This window comes from Zalophus californianus, chromosome 11 (assembly GCF_009762305.2).
Source record: "Zalophus californianus isolate mZalCal1 chromosome 11, mZalCal1.pri.v2, whole genome shotgun sequence".
Lineage (NCBI taxonomy): Eukaryota > Metazoa > Chordata > Mammalia > Carnivora > Otariidae > Zalophus > Zalophus californianus.
The window spans coordinates 46,811,278-46,827,762 of record NC_045605.1 but is presented as its reverse complement, the minus strand read 5'-3'; the positions used below and the strand labels follow the sequence as shown (position 1 = coordinate 46,827,762).

The 16,485-nt window shown below is 37.6% G+C and overlaps 1 protein-coding gene across 9 annotated transcripts in view; it reads right to left on the bottom strand.

The window, feature by feature from the left end:
• The window catches only part of DLG2 (discs large MAGUK scaffold protein 2), a 2,208,086-nt gene that overhangs the window by 1,973,438 nt on the left and 218,163 nt on the right, over nt 1–16,485 (bottom strand). The gene's annotated exons all lie outside the window — the stretch shown is intronic.

Sequence of the window (16,485 nt, the reverse complement as noted above, 5' to 3'; positions counted from 1 at the left end):
TTACATCAAAGGTATTTTTTTTAGGCATTGAAGATTTGATCAATACTTCATTGAAATTACAATCCAATATATGGAAAATGATCATTCAATTTAAAACATTTTGGGGGGCACCTGAGTGGCTCAGTCATTAAGCATCTGCCTTCAGCTCAGGTCATGATCCCAGGGTCCTGGGATTGAGCCCCACATTGGGCTCCCTGCTCAGTGGGAAGCCTGCCTCTCCCTCTCCCACTCCCCCATTTGTGTTCCCTCTCTCGCTCTGTCTCTCTCTGTCAAATAAATAAATAAAATCTTTAAAAATAAAAAATAAATAAAACATTTTGGAATCAAGTGGGGGTTATTTTGAATTTTTTGCCTTTTATTTTTCTTTACTATTTTGGTTTTTTTCCAAAATACCTTTGAAAAGTGATAGTCAAATATAATCCTTGTGAATTTAATATATTAAAGAGTATTTATCGAGATTCCTTCTAAATTTTGAATAGTTTGTTGCTCATGTTCAAAAGAAATAACTGGTCTAACCAACTTTAAATTATACTAGGTTTCCCAGAACAGCTTTGTTACTGATGCAATAAAAATAGCTTTTCTCCTGGGACATGCTGATGAGATTTATGTGTTTAACCATAAGGGAAAAGCTGTACTTCTGTTTGAAGCATGTGCTTTAAAGATAAAGAAAAAAAGCCTATTTTTTCCTTTTTAATGAAATGTTTATGAAAGTTTCTAGATAATACAATATCAGCCCATCCCATGCCCCAACTAAGGCAGTAGTAGCATAAAAATTTCCCATGATGTCTTGTTAATGTGGCCCTCTCAGCCGTCCAAGACTGAGAGTGTCATCTCCGTGTTAAGTGACCCTGGGGTTTCTCTAAAAACAAAATTGTTAATGATCTAGCTAATAAGACTCTACTTTCTTAACATATATCAGCTTTTTACTAATCTATGTTTTTGAGAAGCTGGGCTGTGACCCATCTTGCAAAAATCACCAAACACCCACCAGAGAGTAATAGCTTTGGCACTTTAGAACCAGACAATTAGATATGAAAGAATCTGAATTTCATTAAAACTGCCTGAACTGCTTAGTCATAGAAAAGCCATTTATATTGCAAACAAATTATAAGAAAAAGAGGTAGGAGAGGCATAAATTCCCCACTGAATTCTTTCCCTGGGAAACTATGGTATAAATACACAGAGTTCTCTTTGTCTTCGTCTGCTGTAGCTCATCGTAATTCCAAATTCTTTTTTGCTCTTGTCTATACAATGCCTTGCTGAATAATTTTTCCCCTTCAGAAGTGTTTTTTCCATTAACACAGTATGATACTTTATAGTTTGAATTGCTTCAGACTGTGGAGTAACAGAATTTGTCCTTTTTTTTAACATACTGATAAAGGGAATCATACTTGATACTGATAGATGAGAATTCAGGAAGAGATTATAAAAAGAAAAAAAGAAGAAGAGAATATAAGCTCCCAGAAAACAAAGAAATATCTATGGAAGTATTATGAGACAAAGGCACAATTTGGTAAGTCTGAAGTAGACCTATTATAGTGAGCCATTCAGAACAAGAGAATCACAAATTGTTTATTCATGACAAAAAAAATGTTCTATAGGAGCAATTTATTCCTTGAGCATGTCCTAGTAATCAATCAATAATCTCAAGCTTTTATTTATATTTACAAAAGTGATAGCATTCTTTCTTCTGTGTCCATGAGCTCCTGGAGGGCAGGAATTGTGCCTACAGTGGTCCCCCCTTATCTGTGGGGAATACGTTCCAAGACCACCAGTGGATGCCTGAAACTGCAGATAGTATCAAACCTCATATACACTATACATACATATCTATGACAACGTTTAATTTATAAATTAGGAACAGGAAGATATTAACAATATTTAATAATAAATTAGAACAATTATAACAATATACTGTAATAAAAGTTATGTGAATGTGGTCTCTCTCTAAGTATCTTATTATTCCATACTCACTGTTCTTCTGGAGATGATGTGAGATGATAAAATGCCTACCTAATGAGATGAAGTGAGGTGAATGGCATAGTCACTGAGACATATTGTTATGCTACTACCAACCTTCTGAGAGAAGTCCGAAGGAGGATCATCTGGTCCCAGACTGCAGTTGACTGCAGGTAAGTGAAACCATGTAAAGTAAAATGACAAATAAGAGGGGTACTGCTGTATTGCTTATTATGAGGTGTCCTACATCTAGAGTAGTGCCTAGCACATGGTGGCCCCTAAATAAAAATTCACTGAATGTATATTCCTTCACCAAGGCACTTGAAATATTTTTGAAAACAAAAGTGTATATATATATAGATATATATCTTCATCTTATCCAGTAAAATTTCATTCACTCTCCTTACCCATTCCTGAAGAGTGTGGCTCCAGAATGTGCCTAGGAACTTAGGAAACGGGGTTATTTTCTGGGTTAGGTTTTAACCTAAGTTTAAAATTCCTAAGTATAATACTTGGCAATCTGTAGAACTTAATTAGGCTTCAGTCTCCTTTGAAAAATTTCAACGACGTGGATGAACTGGGGGGTATTATGCTGAGCAAAATAAGTCAGTCAGAGAAAGACATGTATCATATGACCTCACTGATATGAGGAATTCTTAATCTCAGGAAACAAACTGAGGGTTGCTAGAGTGGTGGGGGGTGGAAGGGATGGAGTGGCTGGTTGATAGACACTGGGGAGGGTATACGCTATGGCGAGCATTCTGAATTGTGTAAGACTGTTGAATCACAGACCTGTACCTCTGAAACAAATAATACATTATATGTATTATATGTATTAAAAAAAGAAGAAGAAGATAGCAGGAGGGGAAGAATGAAGGGGGTGAAATCGGAAGGGGAGATGAACCATGAGACACTGTGGACTCTGAGAAACAAACTGAGGGATCTAGAGGGGAGGTGGGTGTGGGGATGGGTTAGCCTGGTGATGGGTATTAAAGAGGGCACGTTCTGCATGGAGCACTGGGTCTTATATGCAAACAATGAATCAAGGAACACTACATCAACAACTAATGATGTATGGTGATTAACATAACATAATAATAAAAATAAATAAATAGATGATAGATAGATAGATAGATAAATATTATTTCATTGATCCTCACAGCAACCCTGGGAGGTTAGTATTATTACCATCACCACCCCAATTTACAGAGGAAGATATTGAGGCATAGAAAGACCCATGGTTCAAAAGCCAGCAAATTGGGATGTTAGGATTCAACCAGACAATCTAGCTCAAAATTTTATCTATCTTCTTAGCTACTACACTAAAGGTTACCTCCAAGAAATTAGAAATAAAGGAAAAAATAAGCCTCTGAATATTAAACTCTAAAATGGAAATGAATGAATCAGAAAGAGATATGAAAAATCACCTACAAAAGAAGAAATAAAGGAAGGAAATAAGGGAAGGAGGGAAGAAACAACTTCTAGACCATGGCAATTGACTATAAATTTTTTTTTCAATGATGAGAATGAAGGTCATTAGATAAGGAAATATTCTAAAAAGAAATCACAGAAGTAAATACTGGTAACCACCAATTTTTACTTTGCTTAGATGATCTTCATATGACATGATGGATGTATCAAGCCATTTTAGCCTAATGCCATTAGACATTTGTCTCCTTTAAGGAGTCAGTGGAATATAGTGGTTAAGACCTTGATCTCTGGAGTTTAACTGCCTAGATCTGGATACCAGTTTTACCACATATTACTCATATGATTGATTATGTTATCAAGGTAACCTTAACTTTCCTCCATACAATATGGAAATAATGATGGTATATACCACATAAGGATGTTGTAAGAATCATTAAACATAATCATATATTAACATATATATGAAATTGTATAACTTATGTAAAGCACTTAGGATGGTGCCTGGCACTCAGTAAGCACCATAATCTTACTTCCTCATGCCTCTAAGGACTTCAAACTTTACCCTAAAATCATAGGGAGCCAATAAGGGTTTTTAAGCAAAGGAATAACTTGATCAGGTTTTTGCTTTACAAAAACTATTCAAGTTACAGGATAACTGAAATTTAGGGGTTATCAGACTAAATGAATTAAACATCTTAGAGAATATTTTAAAGAAAATAAGGTGTTTATTATTTTCATATCTGTGTAACTGAAAAGGTTAACAATCATAAATAGACATTTTTAATAAATATACTAGAATTATTTGAAATCAGCATATAGCTCACAGTGTTTTTCAGATCATTTGAGTAAAACAGCTTTCTAGTGGTTAGCTAAACATCTCCTCTCTGATGGAAACTTTAGCCTGGCTCTCTATGAACTTCATACTTCAGAAAAATCTCTAAAACCAAAACAAATATTTCTTTATTATATGTAGTCATCCAGTTCTGAGAATTTTGACAGACAGCCCCAGCTCCCTCACTGTGTTTGCCCTCTTTCTACCAGGTTTCCCATGCAGCTTTTGTTTGTTTATTTTTTTGTTTGTCTCAAGTTTTTCATTTAAATCCTAGTTAGTTAATATATAGCATATTATTAGTTTCAGGAGTAGAATTTGGTGATTCATCATTTACATATCACACCCAGTGCTCATCACAAGTGCCTTTCTTAATACCCATAATCGATCTAGCCCATCCCCCACCCACCTCCCCTCCAGCAACCCTCAGTTGGTTCTCAAGAGTTAAGAGTCTGTTTTATGGTTTGCCTCCCTCTCTTCCCCCCTTTTCTCCCTATATTCATCTGTTTTGTTTCTTAAATTCCATATATTTGTGAAATCACGTGGTGTTTGTCTTTCTCTGACTTATTTCACCTAGCATAATACACTCTAGCTGCATTCACATTGTTGCAAATGGCAAGATTTCATCCTTTTTGATGTCTGAGCAATATTCCATTAGATATATACACACCACAGCTTCTTTACCCATTCAACAATTGATGGACATTTGGGCTATTTCCAAGTAATTTGGTTATTGTTGATCATGCTGCTATAAGCAGCAAGGTGCATGTATCCCCTCAAATCAGTATCTTTGTATCTTTTGGGTAAACACCCAGTAATGCAACTGTTGGATTATAGGATAGTTCTATTTTAAACTCCTTGAGGAACCTCCATACTGTTTTCCAGAGTGGCTACAGCAGTTTGCATTCCCACCAACAGTGTAAGAGGGTTCCCATTTCTCTGTACCCTTGCCAACATCTGTTGTTTCCAGTGTTGTTAATTTTAGCCATTCTGACAGGTGTGAGGTAATATCTCATTGTAGTTTTGATTTGTATTTCCCCAATGATAAGTGATGTTGAGCATCTTTTCAAGTGTCTGTTAGCCATCTGGATGTTTTCTTTGGAAAAATGTCTATTCATATCTTCTGCCCATGTCTTAACTGGATTATCTGGTTTTTGGCTTTTAATTTAAGTAATATCTTCTATAGGCAATCTTTACACTGACTACTCCAGAACCCTTTCTTCCCCTCTAATTCTTTATAATCTTCAGATTCTGAGCCATTTGCTTACTTACTCAGAGGACAAATAAATGAGCACTAACTATACTCCAAGCTTAAATATTATCACAATATTCAAAGCAAGAGACAATGAAGTGCTGAACCAAGAAAGTTAAAGAAACAGTATGTTCAAATGATCAAGGAAAAGGCTGTAGATCAGAGCAATACAATGTAGCAGGTTCTATGTACTGTATTACAAAGTTCACTATTGCTTCAAGTGTATCAGTAATGTTTTCCTAACCAAATTGTAAACTCCCAGCTGGGACCAGACACTGGATCTTCAATTCTTTCAAAGACTCAGCATAGTGTGGCCCTTACTTAATAGATATTTGATCAATTGTTAATTGAATGTACACAGATGTACTTTAGGAGGGACTTCCTTTCTCCTTGTAAGATGATGGTAGAATATTCACTTCTTGTATGCTTCCTCATTTTTTAAAAATGGCATCTATTTTCTCATAGCTAATCACTTTTTTCCTTTTCCTTATCTCAGTTTTTGCTTCAGAACTCACTACTCTGCACTTTATCTGAAATTTATACTAGATTTGCCATTTGTTCATATAAGAATCAAAAATTTAAACAACCTCCAGGAATGCAATTTCAGCAAGTTATTTAGTGAGAAGCAGATGAAACACCGATCTTCTTCAGACTGTGAAAGGCGTTGTTAATCACACTAATAATTTACACAGTCTCATTAAGTTGGTTTTTAACCTGATGTCCCAATGAGTGAGGTTCACTTTAGAATCTCTTTAAAAAATAAATCTTCAAGCTCTAGATACTTCAATGATGGGTGGTAATTAGCATTAGATGAACAGAAAGAATCCTCTTCACTCAATAAATGACTTTCCATCCTATAAAATTTCACCAAGTACCCAAGTATAAGCAGATTAATTTAACCTACTTTTTAACAAGCAATTAACAAAACAAACCACAAGTCTTCAAAGAGAAAAATAATTATTCTTCTCAGAGATGAGAGCAAGATGAGATTAGAAAAAAATACCAAAATCTATGCCCTTTCAATATCTGAACAACATAATTTTTTCAGGACATATTTAATCACATGTCTAATGTATGCACAGTGCTGTGCTGAGCACTGTGGGAAAAAACATGATCAATAAGACATGGACCCTGCCCTTAAGCACCTCATAATCAACTAGAGGTGACATGCACAACAAATAACTGCTTAACATAGTTGTAATTATGCTGTACTGTAATTAGAGAGCTGACAGCTTAAACAATACTCTTCACTAATAAAGGACATAATATGACAGAGGAAATATTATAAGGGAGAGAGAAACAAAATGAACAGAATTAGAAACTCTAATGACTTTTGAACTGGGTCAGGGTGGGGACAGTAATACAGAGAAATAGAGTAATTACAGAACCAAAAAGGAAAAGGTGTGCCCTATTCCCCCTAGAAACACACACAAAACTTCATTTTCTCCTCCTTTCCCCTATTAAGTTTATAGGCAAAGTAGAAGATTTCAAATTTATCTAGAGAGATAGTATGTGACAAGGATACACCCAGGGGCCTGTGGGTCCTAGAAGAACCATAGATGATACCCACAACTGAACTCTCAGGGAAGATAAGAGAGTCAAGGCTCTGTGCTAGCTGACCCACAGCACAGGTCACTGGGGAGACCGACTAAATACAGACACCCACTCTCTTAGCTTCAGTTTGGATTTCCTAGAAGTAGACCCTGAGAATAGGATTCATGTGAAAGTTATGTACTAGAAAGTGTGTTCCTAGAGAAAAATAGTAGAGGAGTAGAAAGTAGGACTTGAAAGGGCCAAGCAAAGGTGCATGCAGTGTTTAGCACAATCTGACAGAGGATATCTTTAGTTGAAATCCACCTGGTGCTCTGAATACAGTACAGAAAACATGGAAGAAGTCCCTATAAGAGGACCAGGGGGATGGAGTATTTATATTTCCATGCCCCTTAGTCATTGGTTAAGAGCTGCCCACAGTGGAAACTGGGAGCAGAGGTGGGATGTTTCCAGCAGCTGAGGGCAGTTCTTCAGAGTCACAAGGTGATGGCTGTTGAACATGAACTGACAATGACAGGAGCACTAAGGATTCTGTTATGCTTTAACTGTTATGTTAGTATGAGAAGGACATCCAGCAGAGTTGGATTTGTAGAGAAGAAGGAATCGTTTCTATGTTTAGTTTTTCACTTAAAAATACTACTATCAGTTTTCATATGTATTTTTTCTGTTCATTAAATTTATGGGGTTTTTTGTTTTGTTTTGTTTTTACATTAAGGTAGAATTCACTTAGTGGTACGATTTTTATTTATTTATTTATTTATTTATTTTGATTAGTGGAATTTTTTTTTATTATGTTCAGTTAGCCAACATATAATACATCATTAGTTTTTGATGTAGTGTTCAATGATTCATTAGTTGTATATAACACCCAGTGCTCATCACAATACCTATCACCCAGTTACCCAATCCCCCACCCCTTCTCTTATGTAACCCTCAGGTTGTTTCCCAGAGTCCAGAAACTCTCATGGTTTGTCTCCCTCTCTGATTTCTTCCCCCTTCAGTTTTCCCTCCCTTCCCCTACGGTCCTCCACACTAGTCCTTATGTGACACATATGAGTGAAACCATATGATAATTATCTTTCTCTGCTTGACTTATTTCACTTAGCATAATTCACTCCAGTTCCATCCATGTCAATGCAAATGGTAGGTATTCATCTTTTCTGATGGCTGAGTAATATCCCATTGTATATATGAACCACATCTTCTTTATCTATTCATCTGTTGAAGGACATCTCGGCTCCTTCCACAGCTTAGCTATTGTGGACACTGCTGCTAACATTGGGTGCATGTGCCCCTTCTTTTCACTACATCTGTATCTTTGGGGTAAATACCTGTAGTGAAATTGTTGGGTCATAGGGTAGCTCTATTTTTAATGTCTTGAGGAACCTCCATACTGTGTTCCAGAGTGGCTGTACCAGCTTACATTCTCACCAACAGTGTAGGATGGTGCCTCTTTCTCCACATCCTCATGAACATTTGTTGTTTCCTGTCTTGTTAATTGTCACCATTCTAACTGGTGTAAGGTGGTATCTCATTGTGGTTTTGATTTGTACTTGCAAATATCTTCTCCCATTCTGTGGGTTGCTTCTTAGTTTTGTTGACTGTTTCCTTTGTTGTGCAAAAGCTTTTTATCTTGCTGAAGTCCCAAAAGTTCATTTTTGCTTTTGTTTCCCTTGCCAAATTTATATTTTAATAAAGGCACTGATAAGAGAATTGAGAACCCAACTGAGATCCTATTTCTAATGTTCCCAGGATAGTGGGGAGGTAGGAAACTATGTTAGCAAAAGCAATTCTATTTATTCACTCATCGTTCATTCATTCAGAAAATTTTTATTGAACACATACTAAATATCACACACTCTCCTCAAAAAGAAGAATTTAGCTATAAACAAAACAAATAACATCCTTATCCTCTTGAATCTTACATTCTATTTGTGAGACAGATAACAGAAATACAAATGCATTAATATATGGCATAATATGAGACTATGATTTTTTTTAAAAAACAGAGTAAAAATTTGAGAGTGAAGCTGGGGCTGCTATTTTGATAGAGTAGTCAGAGAAGATGGTATTCTCTGACAAGTAACACTTAGTGAAAGCCCCAAATAAAATGAAGGAGCAAGTCAAAGGATATCTGAAGGAAAAGTCTTCTGCAAGTAAAATAACAAGTAAAAAAGCCTTGAGCCTTAAGAATACTTGGCATATTCAAGGAAGAGGGGGAAAAAAAAAACAGAGTAGTCAAAAAGCAGTGACGTAGAAAGGAAAGGTAGGAGATGAGTTCTAAGAAGCAGTAGAATTGGAGGTAGAGGTTGTTGATTCAAGTTATTCCATTCCATGGACTTTATAGAAGTCTCTACTGAGCTGCATTATTATTACTTAATGTGCAAAATGGGCAAATGACACTACAGATAAAGGGCTGGTATCCAAGATCTATAAAGAACTTCTCAACCTCAACACCCAAAAACAAATAATCAAGTCAACAAATGGGCAGAAGACATGAACAGACACTTCTCTGAAGAAGACATACAAATGGCTAACAGACACATGAAAAAATGTTCATCATCATTAGCCATCAGGGAAATTCAAATCAAAACCACATTGAGATACCACCTTACACCAGTTAGAATGGCAAAAATTGACAAGGCAAGAGACAACGAATGTTGGAGAGGTTGCGGAGAAAGGGAACCCTCTTACACTGTTGATGGGAATGCAAGTTGGTACAGCCACTTTGGAAAACAGTGTGGAGGTCCTCAAAAATTTAAAAATAGAGCTACCCTATGACCCAGCAATTGCACTACTGGGTATTTACCCCAAAGACACAGATGTAGTGAAAAGAAGGGCCATATGCACCCCAGTGTTCATAGCAGCAATGTCCGCAATAGCCAAACTGTGGAAAGAGCCGAGATGCCCTTCAACAGATGAATGGATAAAGAAGATGTGGTCCATATATACCATGGAATATGACTCAGCCATCAGAAAGGATGAATACCCAACTTTTACATCCACATGGATGGGGCTGGAGGAGATTATGCTAAGTGAAATAAGTCAAGCAGAGAAAGTCAATTATCATATGGTTTCCCTTATTTGTGGAACATAAGGAATAGCAGGGAGGACATTAGAAGAAGGAAGGGAAAAATGAAGGGGGGGAAATCGGAGGGAGAGATGAACCATGAGAGACTATGAACTCTGAGAAACAAACTGAGGGTTTTAGAGGCGAGGGGGCTTGGGGGATGCGTTAGCCCAGTGATGGGTATTAAGGAGGATACATACTGCATGGAGCACTGGGTGTTATATGAAAACAATGAAGCATGGGTCACCACATCAAAAACTAATGATGTATTGTATGGTGACTAACATAACATAATAAAATTAAATTAAAAAATAAATAAATAATGTGAAAAATGGAAAGTGATTATCAGCACAGGGGGTCATAAAGAAGAGCAATGAGAAAGATCTCAGAGGGGATACAGCATTGAATTGAACTTTATAATAATAGAATTTATATAAACAGATATGGTGGAAGGAGCCATCACAAGACAAGGAACTATAGGAGCAGTGACAGAGAGGCACAAAAAACATTGAGGGTCAAGAGGGAACAAGGTCAAATTTAAATTGGTAAGTGTGCAATACCATAGAAAGAATTTTGGATTCCATCCTAAAGACCACTTTCCCATTGCAAACAATTCAACATATTATAAAAACTTTATAACATTAGTACACTATCATTGCAACAATCTACCATAATGACTATTGTATTAAACTTTATAAAAGAAGAACTAATAACACATTAATTAGAAGGAAATGTTGGTTGACTAGCATGTTTACATATCTATTACATGCTAATCTCAGCTAATCTTATAGATGAGGAAACTGAAGCACAGAAGAAAAAAAAAATACCTGATTGTCACTTGGATTGTCTGACTCAATGTTATGTGGCTCCAAAGCCGACACTCTTAATTGTCAGATATACTGTCTTTCTCAGATGGCTGGCAATTCATAACTGAACATACATGTATAAGGAGAGTGAATAGCCTACAGAGATTACGGGAGAAATCTGGATTTGCTTTTGTTTACTAAAAAATAAAAATAATAATAATACTGATTGAAGAAATGAAAGATCTGACCGAAAATTCTTAAGTTAAAAGAGATCTTCAATTCAATTCATTGAGACCATGACAACAACAGATAAAAACAGACGCTTCAGCTCAAAATGAGGACAATTATTAGGGACCCATTCTTTCTATCTGAGCTTCTATCACAGAGCATGTGCTGAAGCAGAGCAAGACTATTCACAGGGCATCACTCATAGGGCATGCATGGATGACAGGGGATCACTGCACTGGACAGACGATTATGTTACATGGACAAAATATCCTCCAACTCAAAGAGCCTGTGATCTAATTTTTAACACAGTTTTTAACAGCCTCCATATAAGTTCAGGAAATAAGAACTTTAGAATAAAATTATGCAGTACAGTGCAGCAATTAAGAATGTAGATTGCGAAGTCTGAAAGAATTACATTCTGCCACTGACTACGTGTATAACTTTTTTGAGCTTCTATTTCCTCATCTGTAAAATGGAGGTAATATGAGGACCTAACTTTCATAGTTGTTCTTAGGATTGAATGACATAATACATGTAAAATGCTCAAAACAATGTCAAATAAATATTTAGTACACAGTAAATACTGTTATTAGTTGGGTCTTACCTTCACTACTATTTTCCCATGACGTGGTCCACCCTTCTTGTAGTTATGATTCTTATTTTTGCTTCAAATCATTCAGGGCCACCACATTACTAAGGAATACAGTCTTAACTGCTTGCTTTGGCCTGATCCTCCCTGTGGATCCTTATCATTAAGAGTCAGTGCAGAGGGGGTGCGAAGCAAGATGGCAGAGGAGTAGGAGACCTGGATTTCGCCTGGTCTCAGGATTTCAGCTCAATAGGGATCAAACCATTCTCAACACCTACGAACTCAACAGGAGATCGAAGAAGAGAGTAGCAACAACTCTGAACAGAGAAGCGACCACTTACTGGAAGGCAGGACATGCGGAGAAGTGAATCTGAGGCGATATTTGGGAAGACAGACGGCGGGGGAGGGGGCCTCCGTTGGCCGCTTCTGGCAAGTGATAGAGCCGCGGAGCACAAAATCAGAATTTTTAGAAGTCAGCTCCGCTGAGGGATGTCGCTCCAGTGGCTAAGCGGGGGGTGGATCCCTCGCAGGACAGTGTGGTCTCAGGACCCTCGGGGTCACAGAAAAACTGGGTGTGCCTGACTGCAGCAGAGCTCCCAGGTATTGGAGCGGGAAAGCCAACTGCAGAGACGGAGCCGAGGTGCGGGCTCTCAGCTCGGGGTTGCCATAAACTGTGATCTGCGGCCCAGTCGGGCCACTACTCCTGCAGCAGGGACCCAACAAGTGGCAGAGCTGGGGAGACTCCCCTTCCTCCCCGGGGAGGAGCGGCGTGGGAGTGCACCGCAGGGATCTGCTAGGTTTGGAGACTCCACACGGGGTTGGGTGCCAGAGATAGAAATGCTCAGTCACAGGCCAGGTGAGCACGGAGTGCGGCCGGAGACCAGGAAGACGGGAGTGACTGCTTTTCTCTGGGGGCGCACTGAGGAGCGGGGCCCCAAGTTCTCAGCTCCTCCAGGTGAAGATTCAGAAGCCACCATTATCACCCTGGTCCTCCAAAGCTGTACCGAGAACTTGCAGGGAACAAAAGCTCCTGAGAGCAAACCCGAGCAGCTTGCTTAGCCCAGACCGACAAGGGCGGGGCAATTCCACCTCTGGCAAAGACATTTGGGAACCACAGCAACAGGACCCTCCCCCAGAAGATCAGCACCAACAGCCAGCAAGCCAAGACCAAGTTTACCCATCAGGGAGAATGGGAGAACTCCAGCGCTAGGGGAATACTGCACATAGAATTCATGGCTTTTTTTACTATGATTCAGAGTTTTTCAAAGTTAATTTTTTAACTGTTTTTTTTTATTTTTTCTTTTTCCCTTTTTCAACCAACATCTTATCAATCCCTTTTTTAAAAAAACATTTTTTACTTTTCATTTTTAGAGTCATATTTTATCCCTTCATAGTACTTACCCTTATTTTTGGCATATATATATAAGTTGTTCTCTCTTTAAAATTTTAAGATAGAGTTTCTTCTAACAGATCAAAACATGCACTAAATCACTAGTGTATGGCTTTGTTCTACTTACCTGCCTGATTACATTCTCTCCCTTTTTTTTCCTTTTTTTTTAATCTTCTTTCCTTTTTCAAACAACTTCTTATCTTATCAATTCCTTTTATAAAATCTTTTATAATTTTTATCTTTACAGTCATCTTCCATCCCTTCATTGTATCAACCCTTATTTTGTACATATAACTCTTTCTTCCTTTAAAATTTTAGGAGGCACTTTTTTCTAACAGACCAAAATACACACAAAATCTAGTGTGTGGCACTGATCTATGCAATAACCTGATCATATTTGATCATATTCTGGTTTTTTTTTTATTTGTTCTTTTTTGTTTTTATCTTTTTCTTTTTGTGTTTTTTTTCTCTTTCTTTTTTCTTTCTTTCCCTTTCTTTTCCCCTGGTTTCAGGTCTTTTCTGATTTGTATAGAGTATATTTGCTGGAGACATTGTTAACCTGTTAGCATTTTGTTCTCTCATTCATCTATTCTCCTCTGGACAAAATGACAAGATGAAAAAAATCAACTCAGCAAAAAGAACAAGATGTAGTACCGTCAGCCAGGGACCTACTCAATACGGACATTTGTACGATGTCAGACCTAGAGTTCAGATCATGACTTTAAAGATACTAGCTGGGCTTGAAAAAAGCATCAAAGTTATTAGAGAAACGCTTTCTGGAGAAATAAAAGAACTAAAATCTAACCAAGTCGAAATCAAAAAGGCTATTAGTGAGGTGCAATCAAAAATGGGGGCACTAACTGCTAGGATAAGTGAGGCAGAAAAGAGAATCAGTGATATAGAAGACCAAATGATGGAAAATAAAGAGGCTGAGAAAAAGAGAGAGAAACAACTACAGGATCACGAAGGCAGATCTCGAGAGATAAGCATTACAATAAGATGAAACAACATTAGAATAATTGGGATCCCAGAAGAAGAAAAAAGAGAGAGAGGGGCAGAAGGTATATTGGTGCAAATTATAACAGAGAACTTCCCTAATGTGAGGAAGGAAACAGGCATCAAAATCCAGGAGGCACAGAGAACCCCTCTCAAAATCAATAAAAATATGTCAACACCCCGACATCTACTAGTAAAACTTACGAGTCTCAGAGACAAAGAGAAAATCCTGAAAGCAGCTCAGGAGAAGAGATAGGTAACCTACAATGGTAGAAACAGTAGATTGGCAACAGACCTATCCACAGACCTGGCAGGCCAGAAAGGACTGGCAAGATATCTTCAGAGCACTAAACGAGAAAAATATGCAGCCAAGAATACTATATCCAGCAAGGCTCTCATTGAAAATTGAAGGAGAGATAAAAAGCTTCCAGGACAAACAAAAACTAAAGGAATTTGCAAACACGAAACCAGCCCTACAAGAAATATTGAAAGGGGTCCTCTAAACAAAGAGAGAGCCTAAAAGCAGCATAAATCAGAAAGGAACACAGACAATATACAGTCACAGTCACCTTACAGGCAATACAATGGCACTAAATTCATACTTTCAATAGTTACCCTGAATGTAAATGGGCTAAATGCCCCAATCAAAAGACACAGGCTGTCAGCTTGGATTAAAAAACAAGACCCATCAATATGCTGTCTGCAAGAGACTCATTTAGACCCAAAGACACCCCCAGATTGAAAGTGAAGGGGTGGAAAACCATTTACCATGCTAATGGACACCAAAAGAAAGCTGAGGTGGCAATTCTTATATCAGACAAATTATATTTTAAAACAAAGACAGTAATAAGAGATGAAGAAGGACACTATATCCTACTTAAAGGGTCTATCCAACAAGAAGATCTAATAATTGTAGGGGCGCCTGGGTGGCTCAGTTGGTTAAGCGACTGCCTTCGGCTCAGGTCATGATCCTGGAGTCCCAGGATCGAGTCCCACATCGGGCTTCTTGCTCAGCGGGGAGTCTGCTTCTCCCTCTGACCCTCTTCCCTCTCGTGCTTTCTATCTCTCGTTCTCTTGCTCTCTCAAATAAATAAATAAAATCTTTAAAAAAAGAAAAGAATATCTAACAATTGTAAATATCTATGCCCCTAACATGGGAGCAGCCTATTATATAAGCCAATTAATAACAAAAGCAAAGAAACACATTGACAACAATACAATAATAGTGGAGGACTTTAACACCCCCCAGACTGAAATGGACAGATCATCTAAGCAAAAGATCAACAAGGAAATAAAGACTTTAAATGAAACACTGGACCAAATGGACTTCACAGACAAATTCAGAACATTCCATCCCAAAGCAAGGGAATACACATTCTTCTCTAGTGCCCATGGAACATTCTCCAGAATAGATCACATCCTAGGTCACAAATCAGGTCTCAACTGGTACCAAAAGACTGGGATTATTCCCTGCATCTTTTCAGACCACAATGCTTTGAAACTAGAACTCAATCACAGGAGGAAAGTCTGAAAGAACTCAAATACATGGAGGCTAAAGAGCATCCTACTAAAGAATGAATGGGACAACCAGGAAATTAAAGAAGAATTAAAAAAATTCATGGAAACCAATGAAAATGAAAACACAACTGTCCAAAATCTTTGGGATACAGCACAGGCAGTCCTGAGAGGAAAGTATATAGCAATACAAGCTTTTCCCAAGAAACAATAAAGGTCTCAAATACACAACCTAACCCTACACCTAAAGGAGCTGGAGAAAGAACAGCAAATAAAGTCTAAACCCAGCAGGAAAAGAGAAATCATAAAGAACAGAGCAGAAATCAATGAAATAGAAACCAAAAGAACAGTAGAACAGATCAACGAAACTAAGAGCTGGTTCTTTAAAAGAATTAATAAGATTGATAAATCCCTGGCCAGACTTATCAAAAAGAAAAGAGAAATGACCCAAATCAACAAAATCATGAATGAAAGAGGAGAGATCACAACCAACACCCAAAAAATACAAACAATTATAAGAACATATTATGAGCAACTCTACGCCAGCAAAGTATATATCTGGAAGAAATGGGTGCATTCCTAGAGATGTATCAACTACCAAAATTGAACCAGGAAGAAATAGAAAACCTGAACAGACCTCTAACCACTAAGGAAATTGAAGCAGTCATCAAAACTCTCCCAAAAAACAGAAGCCCAGGGCCAGATGGCTTCCCAGGGGAATTCTATCAGACATTTAAAGAAGAATTAATACCTATTCTCCTGAAACTGTTCCAAAAAATAGAAATGGAAGGGAAACTTCCAAACTCATTTTATGAGGCCAGCATTACCTTGATCCCAAAACCAGACAAAGGCCCCATCAAAAAGGAGAA